The sequence below is a fragment of the Crocodylus porosus genome, unplaced genomic scaffold, assembly GCF_001723895.1.
Source record: "Crocodylus porosus isolate Cpor-Errol unplaced genomic scaffold, CroPor_comp1, whole genome shotgun sequence".
Classification (NCBI taxonomy): Eukaryota; Metazoa; Chordata; order Crocodylia; family Crocodylidae; genus Crocodylus; species Crocodylus porosus.
The window spans coordinates 104,969,207-104,988,904 of record NW_017728943.1 but is presented as its reverse complement, the minus strand read 5'-3'; the positions used below and the strand labels follow the sequence as shown (position 1 = coordinate 104,988,904).

The 19,698-nt window shown below is 43.7% G+C and overlaps 1 long non-coding RNA gene across 1 annotated transcript in view; it reads left to right on the top strand.

Annotated features, from left to right (window-relative positions):
* Positions 1–5,139: 5,139 nt before the first annotated feature.
* The window catches only part of LOC109320037, a 17,229-nt gene continuing 2,670 nt past the window's right edge, over positions 5,140–19,698 (top strand). Inside the window, exons 1-2 of the long non-coding RNA XR_002103703.1 lie at positions 5,140–5,247; positions 19,563–19,568. This is a non-coding gene — a long non-coding RNA (uncharacterized LOC109320037). The remainder of the gene's footprint in view (positions 5,248–19,562; positions 19,569–19,698) is intronic.

Below are 19,698 nucleotides of genomic sequence, written 5' to 3'. Positions count from 1 at the left end.
CATCCTGTTGACATTCACTTGCCATTCTTATGCTGGACAGACGCCAGTCCATCAATTAGGTTGGTGCTCCTCTCAGTTCTCACCTACCATGACTTGATGGATTGATTGAATTGGGGATGGGTGATGACTCCCTGACCCAGACTTGACTGCCACCCGTCAGAATGTAAGGATGGGCAAAAAGGAAAAAAAAAAACCTCCTTGCAAAACAAAGGAAAAAAAATAAAGACCCGATGTGTCTGTTTATCCACTTTTCCCCATGGTGCCAGAGTTCATAGTGGCTGCTATCCCTCCTCTTCTCATTCAGTCCACAAGTTCCCAATCACTGAAGCTACGATTGGGTGGGGTTTTTTGTTGTTCGATAATTAGCATCTTGCTAGCTCAATTAACTGCCTGCTGCAGCCAATTAACGCGGACACACTTTTTGTGAGCTCCTCCGAGCTATATAGACCTTGTGGGTCTGCTGCCCCATTCCCGGGGACTTCAGTCCAGACCAGTAGGTGGGCAATTGCCCTCTCTGCCAGCCCCTTCTTCTCCTCTTTACTTTCCCCCTGCCTGTTGGTGTGTAGGGCTGGAAATAGCTCCCAGAACCTTGATTGAACTAACCCAGCTCACTTGGTGAGCTGATAAGGCTGAGTCTGGGTGAATCTGAAACTCCCACCAGAGCATGGCCACGCTGCTACTGCTGGATGTGCCCCTCTGGCTGGGGAGTTTCTCTGGGCAGGTGTCCTAGATCTTTTCACATACCTTCCCCTTTAACTCATCGTTAGGCAGATCCTTGCTGTGAAACAACTGGGCTGACTCTGCCTCCGAGTGGCCTTGTTCCGCCAGCTCTTCTTCTTCATAACATCTCAAAAAAAATCAGCAACAGTATTAATCTTCCCTGGTTTATACTCAATATTAAAGTAGAAAGGTTGCTGAGTCAATGCCCATTGGGTAATACGTGCATTGTCTCTCTGTTCAGTCTTAAGCCACCTCAGTGGAGTTATCAGGGTGAACTCACGCCCCAGCAGGGAAGACCAGAAGTAGTTAACGTCCCACTTAATGGCTAAGCACTCATGTTCTACCATAGCATACCTCCTGTGGGTTTAACTTCTGGCTGGCATAGGCTATGACACTTTGCTCCAGCATTTCACTAATTTCCTTATGAATTGCCTATAACATGGGATCATCCTCCATTTTACTCTCACAATCTGCCCAACAGGGGTTATTATCTGATGGGTTATCCCTTTGGCACACCCTGAGACTTCACTAAAAACATCTTGAAATTTGCTTGCCAAGTTCCTCAACTGACCCTGTTGCTGAGTGCTAAGTTGGGTCCCAACCGAGAGTGTTACAGCCCCTGTGTTTTGTCCCAGGTCTGCACCCAAGTCCCGACTGAACTCTTTGTTCGGTGGGGAGGGATCGGCCAGCAAACCCTCCTGTTCCCTCCATTCTTTAAGTAAATTAACATGGTATATCTGCTTTTCTTTTCTATGACCTGGCTTGAAGATATCATAAGGCCAACCTGCCGAGCCACTTTGAAGGGGCCTTGCCAACACATTAGGAATTTACTTTCCGCATCTGGGAGTAACACTGGTACCTTCTGCACTACTCGAATATCCCTCTCTTGAGTCTTTTTATTGTAGGTGGTCTTTTGAGCCCTCTGCGCTACTCTCAGGTGCTCCTGTGATAGCTCCCCCACTCTCTGCAGGCATTATCTCAGTTCTTTCACATACTTTACGTTATTAATACCCTTCGGCAGCGTTTCCTCCCAACCTTCTCACAAGATTTAGCAAGCACCTCAGGCAGTGTCCATATACCATATCAAATGGGGCACACCGCAGAGATGACTGAGGGGCCTCTCGCGCCATGAACAATAAAGACAGGATCATAAGGTTCCATTTAAGGGGCTCCACCTGAACACACCAGTGCAACATATTCTTCAAGGTCTCATTAAACCTTTCCACTAGGCCGTTGGTTTGAGGATGGTATATGGCCATACACAACTGCTTAATTTGCAATACCTTGCATAGATGCCAAAGGACCCCCTGACATAAAATTGGACCCCTGATCTGTAACAATCACTTTGGGGATGCTCATCCAGGTAATGTATTTAATGCATGGGGACTGCCTATGGGAATTGGGTTGCATAATCTATGATTACCAACAAAAATTGATACCCTGCTGAACTTTTGGGGAGGGGTCCCACCACATCAAGTGCAATATGAGAAAACGGTATATCTGTTATGGGCATAGGTTGCAACAGCACCCAGGCTGGTTTGTTCCAGCTTACCTTTTGACATACTGGGCAGGCCCGGCAGAAACTCTTCACCTGATCATACATCTTGGGCCAAAAACACCACTTTGTTAGTTGGGCCTTGGTTTTGCTGGAACCCATATGCCCACCCAGGGGATTTTCATGGACCAACTTTAATAGAGGAGCCATAAACTGATGCGATATTAACAGCCGGGAATCTCCTCCTCCTTTCGTACCCCTTTCTTTATCCAATAAAGCAACCCTCTCCTAACCTCGAATTTTGGCAGGTTCGCATAGCATCCTGGCTCTACTACATCCTCTTCCTCCTTAGCCAGTTCACTCTCTATTATGGCCCGGAATTCAATCTCTTCAGCTTGGGCCCTCCGGAACATCTTACTGCTGGATATACTTTCTACATTGAAACTTTCCATGGCTAGAACATCTTCCTCCCTTCCCAACAGGCCAGCTTCTCCCATCCTGTCTTCTCTTACAATGTTTAATACTTCATATATTTCCCTCCAATCTCAGCCTAAAATAATTGGGTATGGTAAGTCACAAGCCACCCCGACTGGCATTTCTCTTGTGGTCTTCAACATGATGACCTGGTAGACACTCCGAGATCAGCTAAGCATTGCAACGAAGTCCTTGGGTCCTTTTCTTTTCTCCTCTTTTTAGTTCTGAATGCCTGCCGGTAGGTCTCAGGGTTAATATCTAGTCGAATAAAATTTCTCTCTTTACCTTGTCATAGTCCCTAGCCTCATCCCATGTCATAGCCCCATAGGCTGCTTGGGCCTTCCCTATTAGCAACACTCCCAAATGTCCACCCCAGCAGGATTTTTCCAGTCTGACAGCCAACGTCACCTGCTCAAAGCTTTCCAAAAACAACTCAGGATTATCATGAATAGACATTTTGGGCACCTTTAATTCTATGGCATTTCTCTGATGCCATGTCTGTTGCTATCTAGCTTTCTTCCAGGGCGAGCTGATGGGCAGACTGTTGTTGCAGGACTTGCCCTATCAAATGTAGTGTCTGCTGGATCTGGTCTGTTCCAGTAACACACTGGGAGCACATGTAAAAATGCCCTTTTTTCCATAAGTTTAAACACCTTCTGCTGGTTTGCTAGTACCCTCTGATTGCTGGGTGCCCAGTGAACCTATAAACCTCTTCCTGTTTACCTACACTCTATACTCCAGGCAATTAAAAAACCATACTATGAAGTTCAATGAGCCAACTCGGCCTATTGAGAACTGCCTGGGGTCACATACATTCACTGAAAACTAACATGGAAAAGATGGTCAGTTATCTAATAATTTCCTTGCCAATGCACAATTTTTCCCCAGTGCACGGCTTAGGATGTTTTGTCCAGCCTAGTTAAAACAAATTGGCAATAGTGTTTTCACACTTCCCTCAAGAGATAATCCCAAAGTGTAATACATTTGACCATTAAGACTTTTTTTTAAACCTGATTTTGTTTCTGAAGTATCCCTTTGCGATTTCATCCCATTTCCTCAGCCAGGCCCTTTTATATTAATCTGAAGCCTCTTAGCTGACTACATTCTGAAAAGAATTAGAATGTTATATTCTCTTTCTTTGTCATGCAGCCACTCTAAGCATGCTTAATTTCTTTAAACTACTCTTTTCCTGAGTTGTTCTTCACTCCTTTCAAGACACTGGTTGAACTTCATTGAAATCCCTCCAATAGTTGTTCTTTTATTACTCCCTTTTCTTAATATTCTCCAGTTCCATGTGCTACTCCTAACCATGACAAGTACTTCAACTGCTGCACAGCACTTGAACATTATTTAAAGACTCTAAAGACTATTCTTGGTTCATTGATTTATTTTGGATCACTGAGTACTGAGACAAAAATCAACATTAGGACATGCAGCACCTTACAGGTGGCTAGTTAGATAAGGTCTGTGCACTAGGTGATTCCTAACAGACCACTTGGCTAATATTTGCACAAGTTATAGGGACACATTGATCACCATGTTACCTCACTACACATACATGTGTACAAAGCACATTCTCTCTCATTCCCATGATGTAAATGCTTAAATTTACTAGTTGTCTGTCCCCTCCAGCCATGAGTTGTCATGATAATTGTAAATGGCTCTTCCTCTGCATGTCTGGAAGGAGTGCCATTTTTTAAAATACTTGATGCGTTTCAGCCTGTATGCTGCGGGCAATTTTTCTGTCTTAATCTTGGTTATATTGAGTTCAGTCCTTTTGATAAGTTGATCTGCAGAACAGTGCCTCACTGAAGACTCTGCTGTATTTTGAGTATAGGAACAACCCATAGAGTTTATATACTGTTCGGCTTTATGTCTTGAGCAAGCTGTTCTACCTTGTACTTTTTCAATGCACCTATCTAGCCTAACAAGGAAACACATTATCACCTGCTCACAACAACCTGAAATCATTCTATGAGCTAATGAGGTTGCTGAACCGCACCCCCCCCCCGGCCGGATCCAGATGTGAAGGCACGTGTGGTTTGTGGTACTGCAAACCTCTTTGCAGTGCCACAAACTGCACATGTTGCACTTTAAACCATGTGCTGTGCTGCTAGTTAGCAGTGTTGGGGCAAAATTTGCTACTGGGACTTTCTGGTAACAAAAAAAAATTTGCTGCTGGGACTCCCTAGTAGCCTCAGCATGGGGGCTTCATTGTGGATTCCCTATTCTGAGGCACATGGAGCAGCCTGGGCTGCTTGATCCCCATCTCGAGGCACATTATGCCCCAGACAGCCATGGAGCAACTGGCTGCTAATTGTCCTCAGCAAAGGGGCTTTGCAGTACACGGAGATGGGGGAGCAGGCAGTCCTGGGCGTCCTGTTCCCCTGCCTCCACATGCCACTCAGCTGGCTGCAGCACAGGATACCTCAGCATGGGGGCTGCCTGCTGAGGCACCCTGTTCCCCAGCCCACACTCCCCTGCAGCACTTGGAGCAGCAGGACAATGTGTCCTGCTGCAAACCACATAAGCAGGGGCGTGCACTGCAGTACGAAGTAGTGGTACAGATACGCTACTACCTGTGTTGCTGCAAAAGCACACCTTTGCTTGTGTGGATGTGGTCAAAGTTATGACTGTGGTCTAATACTAATCAGTAAAAAAGGGGAAAAATAACTAAAGAATTTTTTTTGCAAAAATCTTGTTGGTCTAATAAAAGATATCACCTCTGTTCACGAGTCCTGATTGCTTTTTCCTCTAGACCAATACAGCTAAAACCTGGATACCTGGCTAAAGCAGTGGTACTAAACTTTTTTGTCCAGCAAGCTGGATCAGCAGTACCTAGTCTGTCCACAAGCAAGATGCAGCCGGTGGTCCTGATCTGGTGCCCAGGGTGGGCAAGATGGGACCTCATCTGGCTCCATGGAGGGGGCAGGTGGTAGCCTAGCCTTGATCCAACTGTGTGGTGGAAGGGAGATTGGTTCGGTGCCAACTCACCCCCATAGTAGGGATGGGGAGGAGGCATGACCTGGCCCCATTGGGGAAAGGGGTGTGGCCTGGCCTGAGGCTTATTGTGTGCAGGGATGGTGCATAGCTTTGTTCTGATCTCTTATGTGGGGCTTGGTAATTTGGCAACAGGGTGACAGTATTAATTGCCACTGCTTCCCTGCTGCCAAATTGCCCAACTCTTAGGGAGCCCTGTGGGCTGGATGCCATGGCTCCACAGGCCAGATTTGGCCCACGGGCTGCAGGTTGAGTACCCTGGGCTAAAGGAAGGCTAATTGTGTTTTGCAATGAGAAGGAGAGTTTATCAAGGATAATAAAGAACACAAAGCACTGAGCAGCTGGGGTGGATAAGGGATTGGAAGCTGGGTTCTCTCCCAATGAAAAGCTAAAATAGTGGCATTCTGAATATTTTTTTAAAAAGAGATATTTTGCTTTTTCAAATACAGGAATACATCAATTGTTTGTTAATCTTATTTCATAGAATACTGTTGGCCATTAGGTGCATAAATGGACTTAGGTATTGATGTGACTTCCTTTTCCACCCTGCTTAATTCCCTGAAAATCCACTCTGCACCTACTTTTGTAAAAACCACTACCCTATCCTTATAAGGGAGAAGGAAAAGCCCCCTCCTCCCATCTTTTATATCCATTATTTTTTAGGGAACAGATTTGGACTTCAACACTTAAGTTCACTGATGAGCGTCATGGGTGAAATAGAATCTGGTCCTTAGAATACTTTTAGGTAAAAAAGATGGCATTTCTGATAAACAACAGAACCAAATCCTAGGGAAAAAAATGGAACTGGATGAAAGGGCACTGTAGTGGCAGCACCACCACCCTGTTAGATAAAGAAATAAATAAAACTCAGTCCCATAGGCCTCTTTTGAGAACTACTGCTGGATCAGGTCTGGAGAAGAAAACTCTAGCCAATGAATCCATAAAGGGTTTAAATCATGAGTTTTGTAGCTAGCTGCTTGACAGAGTCAAGAATGAAATGCCTAAATGTTCATTGTAGGGCATACCAAGAACCACAAAAGTGAACTTCAGCAGCAAAAACTCAGGTGCCTTCAGATTTGGATAGTAAAGGTGCAGATAGAAGTGACAATTTTTGCCTGATCTGGCCACAGAAAGTGGTAACCAAACACAAGTGCATGGCTGCAGCCTACTTCAAAAATGGCTGATTGGGTGAAAAATCTGAACCCTTGTAGCATGAGGGGTTAAATAAAGATATTTCAAAACAGAGTGCCTTCTGTAATGTCTGTCTGCTCTGCTTCCTAGCCTCGACTTCTATAGCCTATGTCATTCACTTTTTCTTTGGCCAAACAGGAGACTAGTCAATGTTCAGGCCCCCTTTTAGGAGCACTACATTCTCCGGAAGAAAAAGGCAGAACTTTTCTATGAACAGTGGTTACTCAAGAGGTCAATCCAATATTTCAGTGGCCTCATCCCCACATAAGCCAAACTCCTTTCAAGTTAGCAATAGAAGATTGCAAGTAATAGTGAGATGGTAGCTTGGTAAATCGGTGCTCTCATCTTAACCCTTTAGCTATCTGTGGGAATTAACTTCTTTTTACCATGGCTTTACAGTGTACTAGAAGGGTATGATTTGACACAGATGCTAGTACTGCAATTTATCCTGTGCTGCTGCCTTAGCTGCTTCTATGATGGTCCTGATATATTTTTGAAGCCTCCTGTAAATAACTGTCCCTGAGGGGTGCAACAGTTCAATAGGTCAACACAATAGTAGAGAAGATAAAGGGCCCCTGGGGTGTCCAAGATCCCCTGACTTACAGTAATGCAATTACCAGCTGATCAAACAGCCATATATCACTGAAGGCTCTAACAGTGGTGGAAGCAGGCAGCTTGCAGCAAGTCTGTTGTCTCAGCTTCTGTCTGCCCCTCCCTACTGCTAGGGTTTGGATTGCTGGGGCTGGGTAGCTGCGCGGTTCTAAGGGTTCATGCTTTTTATTGTTCACTGGACTTTTGGCCTTGCTTTCTATCCCTTTTATGCTCTGAGTTGAAACCCTCTTTTTTCCCTGCCTCTCCCTTTGTTGAAGTGTCAGGGAGGCAGACTGAGCAGTCGGAGTGCAATGAAAGGCGAGCAGAGAAGCCTGCAGTGCCCACAGCTTTTGCTGGGGATGTGGGATCTCTTCCAAAGACTGTTCAGAAGGATTCAGTCAGAACAGGGCAGGCTGCTGGGAGCTATAAGAAACAAAGGGAATTTGATTAGAGGTCATAGTTTAGTGCTGTAAATGTGGCAACTAGGACATGTCGAAAGACATGCCATGCATTTAATGTTGGACACTGTCAGCTAGACTTCCCCAGAGTGAACAGCTAGTTTAGAAAGAATTAAGATCTTACTAGTTGAGGTTCAGACTAGCAATATGATACAATTATATATCCAGTTATCAATCTCAAAATGCTTAATTGACATTAAGTCTTAACAAATCTGTTAAGCAGGTAAATACCTTTCTGGGTAATAGAATAGGAAACCAGGGAAAAGGAAAGTTAAGTGACTTGCCCCAAGTCAGACCTGCAAACTGGAGCTGGTTCCTGCTTTCAGTCCAAACAACAAACCAGAAACAACCATGATAGAAGGACAAGAATTTTTCATGGTAGATATAGGCAAAGGCTAACATTAAAGTTAAAGAGAAAATGAATTTCCTTTGATAGTATGATATGCTGCCTTATTCTAAAGATGTGCAAGTGGAATAATCTGGTTTATAAGGTAATCACAATCTTTAAAGGAAATCTTTAAAGGAAATTGGTTGGTGGAAGTGACCTAAGCAGAATGACATATCTTAAACTTTTTAACCTAAAGTAAATAGATATAGTTACCTCACTATCCTCAGGATGCCCTTGAACAGCACTTCCCTATATTTGCTGTAGGAAATACCTGGAATTCTGCAAATACTGAGGTTATCTGACTGCAAATACTTATTTAGTAATCTAATATGGTAATAGGCACATTATGAAGGGCCACTAGTGTAGTAAATAGTTTATGCATTTAAGTAATATACAGTCGTCCCTTTCAGACAGAGAGCTGACTAACTACTCGGAGAGATTGAGTCCTATCATATAATAGTCTCTGCACCACTTCACTTACCGAGCATTGCTTGAAGGTTTAATCAAGTACTATTGAGGATCACATAGCAAAATCTTGGCTCCTTCACTCTTATTTTCATGTTCTGCTATGAGGAGATAAGGATAGGAGTCAACTACTTTTAGAGGAGCCGCAAATGAAATTAGCTTTGAGAGTTTTCTATTCTGGGTCATTACCTAGCACCTAACTTTTCTACTAAGGGAAATATTAGAATTTGGGCAAGAGACTGGGAGAATACAATTGGTGTCCATTAACAGGGTTGTACTGAGGTGAGAGTTTGAAGCAGGAAATTCAGCATCTTCAGCAACAAGCGTAATAATTGTATTTGTTTCTACTTGCAATTGGATGCTGAACACACAATTAGACTTTGGTTACAACAATGTTGCAGGTCAGTAACACCAGCATGAAGAGAATAATCAAACAATGCTTCCAATGGAAAGCATAGCTTCAAGCTTCTGGTAAACAGCTCACTGCAAGTCTGGATGACTAATCAATTTATGGCTAATCACTGTAAGAAGTGAAACTGAGAACTGTTGATAGATTCCACTGTGGAATTTCCTTGTATTTAGTGCTTTAATGAAATGAATGAAAATTCCTCTTTCATCTAACATGTGCCAATACAACATGTACGGTGTTCAAAGGGATGCCAACTTACATTTTTTACATTGATGAATAAATGGTATTCCTTTGTTTTACTGTTCCTGTGAAAATCACAAGATCCTGCGTTTCTGATTTTTAAAGTAGCGTTGGAATGAGTTTGTCCAAACTGGATTGAAGATTACATTTTTAGCATATATGTGAATTCTTCAAGTGTAAATTATAATGTACTGTAATAAAGCAGGATATGGCTATGATTATTATTTATTCTGTATAAAAATATTAGTAGTGAACTGTGTACATAAGAAGCCAGGACAGAGTTTCACCTTACAGATTAACTCATTCAGAGATGAATACAGCTCACTACATAACATGCTTACAGAAGCCTATGCACCTTGAAATGAATTAGTCTATAAAGTGCAAATCTGTCCTGTTTTCTGCTTGACTTCAGATTAACACTGGTTGCATCTGATGAAATAAGCATTTGCTCACAAGACAGTATATATCTCTGACCTCTATCCTGGGGAAGGTCTTGGAAAAGATTATTAAAGAGGCCATCCTTAACAGACTAGCTGAAGGCAATATCCTGAGGGATACCCAGCATGGGTTTGTTGCGGGTAGGTCTTGCCTGACCAATCTCATTTCCTTTTATGACCAGGTGACCTATCACCTGGACAAGGGGGAAGAGATCGACGTTGTATAAATTGACTTTAAAAACGTCTTTGATCTGGTATCCCACGATCACCTCTTGCCTAAACTGGCTAACTTGACAGGCTCATGAAATGGGTGGATGAGAACCTGATGGTGTTCAACACCGAAAAATGCAAAGTTATTCACCTTCGGAGGAAAAACCTGCAGCATGATTATAGGCTTGGTAGTGCTACTCTGGTTAGCATTACAGTTGAAAGGGACTTGGGGGTCATGATTGACCACAAGATGAACATGAGCCTGCAATGCGATACTGCAGCTAGTAAAGCAACCAAAATACTGGCTTGCATCCACAGATGCTTCTCAAGCAAATCCCAGGACGCCATTCTCCCATTGTATTTGGCCTTGGTGAGGCTGCAGCTGGAGTACTGTGTTCAATTTTGGGCTCCACAATTCAAAAAACGATGTGGAGAAGCTTGAGAGAGTGCAGAGGAGAGCCATGCGTATGATCAGAGGTCAGGAAAACAGACCTTAGGATGAGAGGCTGAGAGCCATGGGGCTCTTCATCCCTGAGCCTGCGCTTTTCCAGGCTGATCTGGCGGCCACCTACACATTTATCAGGAGTGCTCATCAGGATCTGGGGGAATGTCTGTTCACCAGAGCACCCCAAGGGATGACACGATCAAACAGTCACAAACTCCACCTTGACCGCTTCAGGCTGGACATAAGACAGAACTTCTTTACTGTCCAAGCCCCCAAGTTTTGAAATAGACTGGCGTTGGAGGCGGTTCATGCACCCACTTTGAATGCCTTCAAGACATATTTGGATGTTTATCTTGCTGGGATCCTATGATCCCTGATGACTTCCTGCCCCTGGGGCGGGGGGCTGGACTCAGTGATCCTCTGGGGTCCCTTCCAGCCCAAATGTCTGTGAAATCTATAAAATCTATGATACAGTTAGTCTGTAAGGTGTACCTCTGCCATGCCTTCTTCTTCTCTGTAAATGGAGGAAGACAGATTCCCTGCAATGAACGGTTTACAAATAGATAACAAAGATAAAATATGTATCTAAAGGAAGGTGACTGAGTGCTGAATATTTATGACTGTTTTGTTTCAAATAAAACAACATTTACAGCTTGCTAAGAACAGAATTTCCCCTTGTGCAGACAACCACTTCATGTACTATTGTACCACTGAGGTCCCAAGTGTGACTAGTAGAGCTGGCTGGGAAATTTGTGCCCAAATTATTTTTTGATGGATAATGCTATTCTGGAAGAAAATAAAAATTAACATTTTCTACAAGAAAATTCTATACATCCTGAAGAGTCATGGACTTGCTTTTCACTCCAGAGGTAGAGGTAGACCTTCTCAGAAGAAAATGTACCACCTAACCAGTACTTGCCAAAGAATACTGCCTGATATTCTTCTTAATGAATAATACAGCTGCATGTAAACCATAGTCACATTTTATATATATTTCATTAATTTTGTGTAGCAAGGAAAACTGATTTAATAATGGAAAGACTCTTAAATAACTTCTGCAAATTTTGGATCAATCCCAAAGTGCGTAGCAGTTTTGATAAATGCTATAATATAAATAATTTATTTTTATTCATATTTGTCCATGGCCAGATCATATCGATTATATTTATGTTAGGCTTATACAAAGCTAACAGGGTGAACTTTCATGGCATCTGCTATAAAGGTCAGATTATGGACGTATGCTCTTATGTATTTATGAGTTAGTCCTGCAAAGGTATGCAGTTGAAGAGAAACATGAGAAACTCTCACAGACTTTTGAGACAATCTGAGTAGTGTACCTAGGGTGAGGCATCTGGGGCATTAGGCCCAGGTGCCAGCTTGAAGGGGAAGGGAGTGAAAAAACTGCAGGTTGCTGCTGCAGCTGCACTGTTGTGCCTGTAATGTGGCATTAGTTGGAAGTTGCCAGAGCCTCAGGTGTCCAACTATCTTGCTATGCTGGAGAAATTTGATTGTAATATAGCAAGCAAGGAGGATCCCTGTAATTGTTTTAGATGGGCAACAGGAACTGAGGGTAGAGCCTGACTAGGTAGTAGAATATGGCCAGCATGGTGAGAAATGGTAGAAATCAAAGTCCATGACAAATAATCATTCAAGTTATGTTTCAGAATATATTAGTGCTGCTAATCCACCTGCTCCCCATGGGCAGAGTCCATCCTGTTTATTTCCTTCTCCTATTCATAAATTACTGCCTTTAAATCATCACATAACTACCTTTGATTTTATCCTATGTCTTCCCTGTTCTTTGAAAACATTAAACAGTAACCAGCTACTTCTGCCCTCAGTACTTGTTCTCACTCTCTGCTATTCTAATGTTGCTTTTGTGATAGTGTCCCTGGGGAAATGCTCAACAGTAAATCACATTCATAACTCTTTTACAAAAAGTGCTTCAGGCAAGAGTCAGAGGAGGAATCTCTTCAGAGGGCATGTCTACATGTGAATTTATGCACACCTAAACTTAATGCACCTTAGCCTATAGCAAGGTGCGCAATTTAGGTGCGGGTCTAGATGTGGACACCTTAAGGCACTTTAATGCAGCTTGCTGGGTAGCCTGCCTTGGTCAGCACCCTGGACAGCCCCTGGAAGCCCACAACAGTGTAGCTGGGTGGAGCAGGCCAGCACCGGTCAAGGGGGTGGAAACCTCCAGTCACCCCGGATGCACTGGCACCAGCCCTGGCTCTAACTCCCTCCCTGTGTTCCTGCCTCCCCAGTGTCAGACAAGAGTGGGCCAGAGCTGGGTTTGTGTTTCAGCACCAGAGCGAGGGGCAACCATAGAGATGCTCTGGCAGCCAGAGCATCTCCATGGAGGACCCAGCCTCCAGTTGCCTCAGGGCATGGTCGGGGACTGTGCCCTGCTCTGCTTTTTTATATTTCACTTTTTTTAGACCCCTGGATATCCAGGGGTCTAATTTTCTCCCCACGCTGCAAACTTGCAGTGCGGGGAACATTTTTTTGTTCTTGCACATGCCTGTTGCCCCGCCTCAAAGGGGTTTGAAGTCAGGCAAGAGGCACATGCATGCTCGTGTGGACATGCCCAATTAGCCTAAAATCACCATTTTTAAAGCACATTAAGGGTACACATGTGTAGACCCATGCCCTTAATGCACCTTAAAATGGCTAATACACCTTAAATCACCACATGTAGATGCACCCAGAGTCTTCTGAGGTCACAGTCCAAGTATCTTTAAAATATAGAAATGAGGAATTAGCATGCCTCTTGGTGGATGTAATTTTCAAACCCAGTATGTTAGCTTTGTGTGACTGGTCTCCAACATTCTGCCCTTCCACCCAACCTCCTGAAATTGGCAAAATGGTTGACATGTAACTGGAGCAATTGACATCATCTCCAGAATGCAAAACAAAAGTCAAATCATATTTTTAATTCCCCATCCTACCTCCTCTGCCAATTTCAGATATTTTTGTACTTTCTGGTTTTGTAGAAGCCCATTAACTTGCAAAGTTATTCTTGTCATATTTCTGTCCTATGTAGAACCTGAAAATACCAGAGCTATCATGAGATAGCCTATAAAGTGGGAGACTTTACTTTCAGGGCTGCTTCACTGTCAGGGTGGCTAGGATCTGGAAACAACTTCCAAGTGAGGTAGTGCTGGCTCCTGCCTTGGGGGGTCTTTAGGACAAGGCTAGGCAATCACCTTGCTGGGGTCATTTGACCCCAGTACTCTTTCCTGCCATGGAAAGGGTCAGACTTGATGATCTGCTCAGGTTCCTTCCAACCCTACAAACTATGAAACTTAGAACCCAACTTTTAAGCTAAAGAGATTTGAATGAGCTTTCTGTACCAAGCTGCTGTACTTGGCAAAATTCACTTATCACCTGGGATCAGATTTTTTGTGGTTGTCCCTCATTCCCAATCAGTTCTCTCCTCTTTTATTTGCCTGAGCAATAGTAAGTTTGAGTAAGAGAGCTATAATTACCAGATGGTTAGTTTATGCCTCAAAGGGTGTGTCTACATGTACAATTAAAAGCCATATCCACTTGAGCTTGGATGTTTGGCTCCCTGGGGACAATTGGCAGTGGGACACTTTGTACCACTGCTAATTGTCCCTTGGGAAGGCCTGTGCCAAATGTCCTCTGGCATGTGGCAGGTTACCCCCAGTGGGGTAGGAAAGGCTGGGGCCAGCCAGGTTCCAGTTTTGTGTGGTGCACATTGCCCCCACATGTGCATCTCTGCCTTTTTTTTTTTTGCATGGGTTTATTTGACCCCTGGACATCCAGGGGTCTACTGCCCCTCCACACTGCTCCTTTGCAGCATAGAGAATAGCTGAACATGCAGTATGTGGTGTTACAGATGTGTCTGCAGTGCCACATACCACATAGCTGCACTCATCTGGATGCAGTCAATGTGACTGAATATACTCCAGCTCAATTTGAACCAGACTAAATTAATCCCAAGGTCACTGTCTACATGTGTCTTTAAGTACAGTAATTTATGGCGTTGTTGGACACCACTTGTATTTGACAGGACTATCTGTCAGCACTGTAAATTAGTCTATTGCATCCTAATTGCCACGTACGTGTGGACAGTGATGCTTTATTGCACAGCAGATTTGTCTGCTGCATAGTAAAACATCATTTATAGATGTGCCCCAGAGGCCTATTTGCCCCTTTCTGTGGCAGACTGGTTACATAATGCGGATGTCACATTAAAGCAATCAGCAATGTAATGTTTCTGAAACAGGAGACACAGCAACAATAGCATCCCATTCAAGGAACAACTTTTGAAACTGCACAAGGAGCTTAGGCTAAGAACTAAAGCAGGTTGTTTGCCTATACCACCTTTCCTATGCTCCAGTAAGAAACAGAAAAGGACAAAAAACTAGAGGTTAGTGAAGAAGGCTGAGGGCTAGAACTCAAAGTATAGTATTTATTTTGACACTGACTTTGGCTGTAATGAATAATTTAACATGTAAGCAACAAAAAATGGTTAGAGGCATGGAAAGTCTCTTATAAAAATGGGAATAAAATTTAACTATTTAATACAGGTGTGGTGAATGAATATCTCTCATGCATTTTTAACATAGAAAGCACCATATAAGTCTTAGGTATGGCTACCCAGCCTACCTCCCTTTCTAAACTGTACAAAATATCTCTCCTTACAATGAGATTCATGAAGCGTTACAACATGGTTTAAATATATTAGTTAAAAAATTAAGGGCTGAAAGACTTCTGCACACCAATTTTTATTTGTCTTTTGCATGTAAGGTCAGTATTCTCACAGTTCTACTGATGGAACTTGGCATATCCAAAAATCTGAAGAAAGGAACCGAGGACTGGTCTGTTTACTGTTGATGAAGAATCATCTACCTGCTACCTCAAACAACAAACAAGGGTTTTTCAGAAATGATCCTTTTCCTTCTTTCTTTAGATTTATCTTGTTTTTTAGATCAAAATCAATGGGACAAAGTCAGAATAAAAGGTAAAAGAAAATCAGACTTCTTCTCTGGTCGATTTTTATCCAGTGAGACAGAACCATAAAGGAGCCCTTAGAGAAGTTATTGATTTGTTGCTTAGTCACTTGTGACCATGAAAAGCAACTCCTAGACCTCCATTGATGTCTTATTGATGTCTTTCTAAGTTATATTATTGGTAGCACTCAGAAACCAGAACTAACCGCACTGCATTTAGCTAGCCCTGCAAAACCATAAAAGTAAGGTAGGCACCACCTAAAAGTGCCTACAATCTGCAAGGGTATAACAGGAGAACTAGAGCCTGTTGGAAGAGTTTCTTTTACAGGTAAACCCACAAACATCTCACATGCCCATTTTGGAAAGTACTATATTTTTTATTATTATATTGCTAAACTGACTTCTGAGCTAAATACAGAGAATCAAAAGGCCTGAGGGTGAATTGATTCAGTCTTTGCAGGTTAGTTTAAAATGCATAGATTAAATTGAGACACAAGTGAACACACATTTACCTTTGATTCAGGAAATGCAGCCACATGCCTGCAGTGGCTCAGGCCAGAAGCTGGGGGGCACTAGAACATGGTATGTAGCCAGTATGGGCTTTGTGTTTGAATCCTCTTCCTGCTGCCCCCAAGGTCTCTAGGATTTGCAGTCCAAAATCACAGGAACAGGACTCTGCAGTGTTGCTCATCTCTTCCTTTTCCTGCTTCCAGGTGCCTCTGGGATTTGTAGTCCACAGTCACAGTCAGCAGTAAGTGGGAGCAGGTGAAGGGGTGTTCTTCCTGGACCCAGACCCCAGCCAGGGTTTGCCTGATGGGGGGCAGGTCTGCCCCCCCAGACTGGGCTGCATCCCCAACTCGGCTTGTCCCCCAGACCCCCTTGTCAGCTGGCCCTCACTGCTCAGGCTTGGTAACAGAGGGGTGTGGCCAGCCCTGCTCTTGGGAGCAGACAGCATAGCCCAGCACAAAGCATGTTAGGATGCTTTGGGATAGTGATTTAACTTGAACCAGGAAGGGGTCTGGGATAGAAGTTTGACCCAAATCACTTAAGTCTGATACTGCATTCAGGTTTATCTTAAATCAGTTTTAGCTATTTTGAAACTGGGTTATGTGCACCAAGCTTCTGTTCTGTTACAGGTTTAAGCCAGTTTCTGATCACTTAAACCAGTTTATCTGTAACTTCTGTCCCTAGCCCTGGTTAATACTTTGTACTGTAGAAGGATACATCTTCTCATCTAAGGGTTTTTCCAGCTGCTAGCACTTAAAAACAGACACATTTTTACAACTCACTTTTAGCCTGGCTTCAAGCCACCTGAGAATTTCTCTGAGGCTTGAAGAATTTCTATGTGGTCCCATATACTGACCTTATGACCTCCATGCACCTGGGAGGGTGGACAATACAAAGGAGTCATATTATAGCAAAGAAAATGGCCATCTATATGCATTTTTCTCTCAGAAGTAGTCAGTTTCTTTCTGAAACACTTTTTCCAACCAGTTCCCTAACAAACAGGTAGTAAAAATAAAGAAAATAATACATGGCCTGCAGTTACTACAGTTAATTTTATTAATGAGCTTACCCATCATTATCCCACTACAGAGTCAGTCATGGCTGGATTCTCAGCTTTTGAGACTTAATGACATTATTTATGTTTGGAGGATGGGAACAAAGATTCCATCTGTCACTATCACATAATTTATTTGCTGTGTATTACCCTAAGCAGTGAACATGCTCTTAGCTCCTGCCCTACAGGGACATGCATCAACATGACGGGAGCTATGGTGTCATGGTCAATCATATGAAAAATAGGTTATACAGAAATGGGTGTATCCAGATTGTTTTCTAGTGAGAGAGAATTGGTTGGGAAAACATTGATTTGTTGTGTTCAAAAAGTTTTGTTTGGGGTTTGATAAACTTTCATAGATTTCCAGGTAGAGTTCCCAAAGAATCCTAGAGCCGGATTAGTCTAGAAGCAGCTAAACTAAATCCTGGTCCATTGACCCCAGGAATCTAGCATCTCTAGGGAAGAAGGCTCAGGGCCAGGAAGCTGGTGCTTCTATCCCTTGGTTAGTTTTTGTCAGTGTTAAAAAACCTTCACTTCTTGCTACCAGACCTTTCTTTAGCTATCAGACATTTTGATGTTTGCTAGGCCAAAGAGTCGTGTATCAGAAATATTCTTTCCTTGGAGGCTTGTTTAAACAATGGTCATATCATCTGTTAATTTATCCTGGAGCTGTAAGGTAGATTTTCTGGTTCATGAATCATTTACAATACCTTTTCTAATTTTTCAGCACATGGTTTCTGCCACTGCCTCTGCTTGTACCTGTGAGGTTTCTGTTCAGGCAGGACCACTTACCATTGATGCTTCCATGCAGGTCCAGGTTTGGCACTGTGGAAACTGCAGCTTACAGTTTCCCTTCCAGTGATAGGTAGGTCATGGAGTGCCTGCTGTGTGAGTGGTGCCTTCTGGTGGTGTCTCGCAGGGTGGCTAGGCTCTGAAGCATCCTCTGCCATGAGAAGTTTATTGATTTGATGCTGAAGGAGACCTTCAGAACCGTGGAGGAAGAAATGCCAGGGGCAGCGCTAGAGAAGAGAGAGGACATGGACACACAAGAGGGTGGAAGCTGGAGGCTTGTGAATTTCAAGCAGCAAGCAGAGATCTTCACCTCCACTTGCAGTGGTTTGTCTAGAGAACATGTATGCAGCCCTAGCAACAGAGAGAGAGGAACACATTCCATTGGTGAGGAAGACGTGCCAGGCCACACCAAGGTGGAAAGGATTGACACAACTCTCACCAAGAAGCAGCAATGGGTGGTGGTGGTTGGAGACTCCCTTCTGTGGGAGATGAAGGGAGCCATCTGCCAACCTGACTGTTGTCTCAGGAAGTCTGCTGCTTGCCTGAAGCCTGGATCTAACATGTCATGGGGGGACTGCCAAGGCTCATCTGGCCCTCTGGCAGTCTGACCCAGGCTGCTCATCTATGTGGGCACCAATGATACTGCCAGGGGAGACCTTGAGTGTATCAAAAGTGACAACAGGGCTCTGGGTCCAAGGGTAAGGGTGTCTGGGACTCAGGTGTGTTCTTGTGAATTCTTCCAGTGAAGGGAAAGGGCCTGGGCAGGAACAGGAGCATCCTGCAAATGAACACCTGGCTGTCTAGGTAGTGTCACCAGCAGGGTTTTGGCTTCTTCAACCATGGGATGTTCTTCCAAAAGAAGGTTTTCTAGGAAGAGATGGTATCCACCTGGTGAAGAGTGAACAGTGACTTTGCAGACAGGCTCGCTAACCTAGGAAGGAGGGCTTTAAACTAGGTTTGCTAGAGGGTGGAGACCAAAGCCCTGATGTAACTGGGGAAGTGGTGGACCTGGAGGAAGAGCAAGTAGGAGGGGACAACAAGGGAGGTGTTCTAATTTTTACTGAGAATTCAGGGCAATCAACTAGTTACCTCAGGTGCCTGTACATGAATGCATGGAGCCTGGGAAACACGGAGGAAGAACTGGAAGTCCTTGTACAGTCACAGAACTATGATATGATTGGAATAATGAAGATTTAGTGGTATAACTCGCATGACTGGAGAACTGTCATGGATAGGTACAAACTGTTCAGAAAGGACAGGCAGGGAAGAAGGAGGAAGAGTTGCACTTTATGTAAAAGAGCCATATGATTGTTTAGAGCTCCAGTGTGAAGCTGGAGATAGGTCTGTTGGAAGTCTCAGGGTTAGGGTCAGAGGGGAGAGCAACAAGGGTGATGCCATGGTGGGGGGCTGCTATAGACCACCAGACCAGGAGGAAGTGGTGAATGAGGCTTTCTTTAAACAGCTAGCAGAAGTTTCCAGATCACAGGCCCTGGTTCTCATGGGGGACTTCAATCACCCTGACATCTGTTGGGAGGGCAATACAGCAGTGCACAGGCAATCCAGGAAGAAGTTTTTGGAGAGTATTGGGGACAACTTCCTGGTGCAAGTGCTGGAGTGGCCAGCTAGGAGCCATGCTCTTCTTGACTTGTTACTCACAAACAGGGATGAATTGGTAGGGAATGTAAGTAATGGATGGAAAATTAGGCAGCAGTGACCATGAGATGATTGAGTTTAAGATCCTGAGAAAAGGAAGGATTTCATAGATTTCATAGACATTAGGGCTGGAAGGGACCTTGGAAGATCTTTGAGTCTAGCCCCCTGCCCGAGGGGCAGAAAGTCA